This window comes from Lactuca sativa, chromosome 9 (genome assembly GCF_002870075.4).
Source record: "Lactuca sativa cultivar Salinas chromosome 9, Lsat_Salinas_v11, whole genome shotgun sequence".
In the NCBI taxonomy this organism is placed as follows: domain Eukaryota; kingdom Viridiplantae; phylum Streptophyta; class Magnoliopsida; order Asterales; family Asteraceae; genus Lactuca; species Lactuca sativa.
Genome location: NC_056631.2, coordinates 214837830 through 214843829, shown reverse-complemented (window position 1 = coordinate 214843829; position 6000 = coordinate 214837830).

Here is a 6000-nt window from a genome sequence, read left to right as displayed (position 1 = left end):
AGAGTTAGGACCGGAAGGTCCACAGGGCTAGGACCAGAGGGTCCACAGAGTTAGGTTTAGAGTTATGTGCCAGTGTATTTGTATGCTATTTATTTTATGAGATTTATTGTGATATGTGATATGCATGATTCAGAGTTATCAGAGTTAGGACCTTTGGATCCATAGAGTTAGGGCCAGAGGGTCCATAGAGAGTTGGGACTGGAGGGTCCCACTGAGACACACTGACCAGAGGGTCAACAGAGTTATAGCCTTGAGTGGCTAATATGCGTTAGAGTGGTATTTTGGGTAACTCACTAAGCTTCGTGCTTACAAAGTTTTGTGTTATATGTTTAAGGTTTTCTCAGGATCATGGGACGGCACCGACTCGATTGTACACACCAGAGGAAGCATTTGTTTTGGAGGATCCTGGTTTATTAATTGATTGAACAAAAGAGTCATGATTTGTAATTTAAATAAAAAAATGAGATTTTTATGAAAAGTGTTAAAGAGATAAGCGAACTTAAATGAAAATTTTGTTTTGAAGATTTCGGTGTTACACACTCCTTCTTTTGGGTTGTGAAATAACCTTAGTATGTACTCTAAGTAGTACTCTTTTCATGTAATTATTCCTGTCTAGCAAGTACTGTCTCGTTAAGTCTTTGTACTATCAGGTTTCCCTGTGTGGTATATTATAGACCTACCCTAAGGTCGAATTTTTCCGAATTCTAAGTAGCTGTATACCAACTAATATGACAGACCTCTTTCTTCCTTTAAAGATCCTCGCTATCAATTCATACTCTGTCTATGTAAGCAGTTCATGTCATAAACTGTTATAGCAACTCACTACAATGTACCTATCGATCTAATATATTGTAGTTCAATGTTATTGAACTCAACATCACTAGCGAAGTCTTGCCACCATTTCATCAGTAACCCTAAAGTTGGAAAATGCCTTCTCGCTAATCAAACGGACTAAACCCTTCCATAAACCCAACTTTTCTATCACTTACACCCTTTAGAGAGAGAAACGGTTATCATAGGATAACAAACCTTTATAACTTTAACTATGGCAATCGAAACAACGACGGAGACTAAAACGTGCCTAAGGAAAACCAAGGACGTCGTGTTCATAAGATAGAGGATATAACAAATCGTTACCACCGAGGAGAGGACAAAGGGAACCACTCGTGAATCATGAGAGGTGGTAGAGAACCTGATGCGTCAGACTAATAAGTAATAGTTTTTACTACTTAATGAGTTGGTAAGTATAATACTCACGCTTTGAGATGGATACATCACATCTTCCTGATGGGTTTTGGTCATAAGAACATCCTATGTGCTCATACAAACCCTAATGCTTGGATCTAGGTTTCTCTATTGTACATGCAATTTATCCAAAACTATAAACCCTAGATCTAGCATATGATAATCAATATAACATATAATTAGGGTTTAGATCATACCTTGATTGTTATGTAGCAATAACAATCTCAAATCCTCCTTGTAATGACTTTAGAAAGCTTAGAGTCACAAATGTCACTCCTCTAATGGTTCACAAACACCAAGAGCTGGAGGATGAAGAAGAGAAGAGAAGGAGGCTCTCAAAAACATGTGGAAACCCTAGAAGGAAGCTTGTCCACGTTTTTGAGGCATAAGGGCTCTTTAAATAGTGAGGCTATTATGGTTATCTAATAAGGAAACCCTAATTTGGATGCTTAAGCCCTAAGCAACCCATGGACTCCTTTCCTTAAAGGCCTTGGACGATTTCCAATGGGTTTCCACATAGAATTCGTCCAACCTTATAATATAAGGCAATCCATAGCCCAGTTGCAATTATCTTATAATTACAATTCCAGTCCCTTAAGTTTATTTAATCTCTTTTGGTCACAAACTTAATTCTTATTAATTCTTGACTAATATTAATTAAACAATATGATTTCTCCTTTAATATATTATTCCCATAATATATTAATAAATCATATTTAATCCTTTCTCTCCATAATTCATCCTATCAAGTTGCTTTGGTGAAGGCAACCCAAAAAGACCATGCACCATCGGGTCAAGTACATACCAAAATAGTTATGGACTTAGACACTAATCAAACACTTTCTTCATATCTCGGAAAAGTAAAGGATATATCCTCTCCTAAAATGAATGAAACTAGATCAACTTGAGATTTCAACCCTAAAGTATAACTACATCATAAGGAATGTAAGCCGGAACATTAGAAATCGAATATCAAAGTGAGGAAATTATACGTATAGAATCCAACTAACAACAATCCTAGTTATCTAACCAACTCGTTTCACATCATGTAACAGAATCATGTCTTCACCTGGAAGTAATCAACCAACCAACGACGCACCACTTCTGCATATTGACTCAGCTACTCTTCGTGTTGCAGTCACAATCGCCATATCAGCCATCATGGCTTATATCAATGCAAGTAATGCTATTAAAAATGGGAGTGGTGTCGACAATTCAAACCTCTGTAATAATCAAGGAAACCAACAAGTGCGAGCCCATAAGAATACTCCAACCCACAAACCTCGTAACAGGAAACGAAAACCCTGGAATAGGAAAGGGAACAATTTGAAACAAGGGCCTCCCAAAAGGCAACATATAGTGACATCTCACACTTTTACTATTCCTACCACCCCAACACCCCTAAGGTCGTATAATGGCAACCAACCTAAGTGAAACCGATGCAACTTTCATCATCACGGAACTTTCTATGAAAGTTATTGCGCTAGGTGCATCACGAAGGGGCACACTGTCCGCTACTGCAAAGGACCAATCCAATCACCCACTCTAAACACGAATGTCGGAGTTGGCCATACTTGCTATGAGTGTGGAGCAACGGGGCACTTTCGAAGGGACTGCCCGAGAGCAAACAACAGAAATGCTGATGGGAGAGGTCGAGTATTCGCAATGGGCCAAGAGGAAGCCACTGCAGATCCCACTATGGTTACGGGTACGTTTCCCCTCGATAACTCTTATGCATGAATATTGGTTAATAGTGGAGCGAAGATTAGTTTCGTGAGCCATAGTTTTAAAAATCTACTCAAACAAACAACCCAACCATTAAGCAAAACCTTCATAGTAGTAATAACAATAGACTGAAATCACTGAAAACACATAAGTAGAATGCACTATCCCACTAATGAACACTTTTACTGATTGACTTCACTATTAATACGATAAGAAGTTCCCAAATAGCTACTAGAAATGGATTGGCGTGGTCTCCACAATACCAATTGCATGTGCTATAAAAAGACCCTTCACTTTCACCGTTGACTAACAAAAACCTTTCGATCTAAAACGACAAACCCAACACAATTCCCAAAATCATAGTTAGGTTTCAAAACCTCGAGGTACTCATGTGAGGAGTACTATCTCTTTACAACCTTCCCATAGTATTCCCCAATAGATCATTTAGAAGAACATAAGTAAATAAACCCAAAACCACACGATATCCTTATCGGTCGAAGCGATAGACGGAATAATGAAGATCCGTTAGAACACCCATGCTAAGAGTTGGATTAAGTAGAGAACAAGAAGATTCAAATGGAACAGAAGTACGCTCACCTTTCCCCAACCATCGATGTCCCATTCAAATGCGAATTTCGAGACGAAATTCTCTCTAACGGGGGGATAATGTAACACCAGCAAAATTAGGGTCAAAAATTTAACTTTTATAAAACAAGAATTGGGATATACCAAGTGGTATATATCGTAACGAGTTTTCCAAAAATATAAAGAGCAATAAAATCCAAGTTATAATGAAAAAGTTATGAACAATCAAATATCTGCGGCAATACCAGTAAAACACTGTTAAACGTAAAATACGAAATCCCGATAAAATACTTTTTAGCCTTAGTTATCTAAATGAAATTCATAGATATCATTAAATCGTGAACATACATAAAAAGAATGCCCAAATCTGACTTCGTATTAGGAAGTTATGATTTTTCGAAGTTTCTGACTTAGCAGTAGACAACTAAAAACTCGAAATAGAGATCGAGCGGTCTTTAGCCGGCACAACCTAAACGAAAGTTGAAGACCCCGACAATAGGAGTACAATAGTAAAAAGTCTGACGAAAATGGACACCAGATGAAGGAGTTATGGAATTTAAACGGACTTTTCCAGGCCCGGCCTGTTAAAAATAATATAATAAAAATAAAGTCAAAATTAGCCGACGGAGTCTAAACGGGAGTTGTATAGCCTTTTCTTAGCTACGCGTGGATATAAAGAACGTCGAAAACGGAGCTCGTATGCGAAAGATATGATTTTCTGAAGTTCAGGACACGAATTTCGACGTTGTGTCAGAATTGTCAGTGTTCACGACGTGAACACTGTGTTCACGACGTGAACAGTCTGACTGATGCATTTCAGAGCCACTTGACAAATGACGCATGCCATGACGAATTTGGGACAAACTCACGATGTGAATTGGCAAAACTCACGACGTAAACTTCGATTTTTAGCCTATATATAGAAATCGAAGCCTTTCGAGTTTGGTTGCTGGAACACGACGCAAGGTTCGACGCCCCGATGTTCCCGAGACACTGCTTCTCTCTAGTTGAAGTACTGTCTACGTGAAGCCCCGGGTTTTATACTCAAGCTCTGAAGGAAGTTCTATACTCCCGAGATCCCCAAGAATCCCGAGATTTCAACTCTCTCTAGTCGAAGTTCTGCTCGATTCTTCTCTCGACTACTTCAAAACAACCACTTCAATCATGTGAGTTCATACCCCTACAAACACACTTTAAATACGTTTTTAACTGCTTTTAAACACTTTGGGGGGGGGGGATACAAGTAAACACACGGCTAAAATCGTGTGAAACATCGATCTTTTGCTATACTTTTCATACTGTTGTTTTAACTATCATATGAAGTTGTTATCATGCAAAACACCTCACAACACAACTTTACTCTCTTGGGATACAATATGTTCTATAAATAGAAATATGTTTTATTTATACGTTTGCATACTACATCATATCAAGGGTAACCATTTTCAACTATAACATAATGCTTTTACAAGAAAACTCAACTCATCATCACGCCTTTGTAACACGGTAGAAAAGGAAATCATTTCATACAAACGATTTTTCATCATATTTCTCGTGAACTTGTTGTTAGCCATCATTGTTAAACCATTTTATGCATTCAAAGAACTTATGATTTATGCTTTGTCAAACATTATGAAAGAGGATAAACATTGCATACCAAAACTATCACTTTAATACAGACTTAGTTGAGAATCCGTGAGACAATTACATCTTTAATGCTACCTTTTTGCGAAAAGGTACAACTTAAAGTCCTGTCTATTATAACCAGAGTCTCCCATTTGGAGAGCGTGTAAAATGTGTATAGATCTATACGGGAAGTCATGATCCCACGCCCTGACTGTTAGCTACAGTCCTTTGGGTGACAGTTTGTCATAAACGTTTCGACGCCTGAAGACCGTCGCCACATACATATTATGTTTAGTATGGTTATAAAACTCACCGGATAGACAATTATTATGGTATTCTAATTTTTATAATGGAGTAGTTATTAAAACTATTCTTCATCTAACAAGTGCGATCTTCTTATAGCTTTATTATATAAAACTATGCCTCAACCTTTAAGCACGTCGGTTGCTTGCGATTTTCGGTCTTGGACATTAGAGACTGCCTGTTATGTTAGGAAAATAAGGGATTTTCCTGCATCTAAAACAATCAACTAATAGGAAAATAAGGGATTTTCCTGGTGCAACTATTTACAATTCACAACACGAACATTCATATGCATTTCATACTTTTATAAGAAAATAAGGGATTTTCTTGGAAAACGCACGAACTTTGGAATGGCATACATTTTCTCAAAACCGCTTATGAACTCACCAACTTAATTGTTGACACTTTTTCTTTGAAATAACTTGTATTCTCAAGGAACCGCTAAGCAGGTTTTGAAATCATCTTTTGAGGATTAACGTTCTGGCGTTAATGAACTTCTTTTGAAACATTTTATTG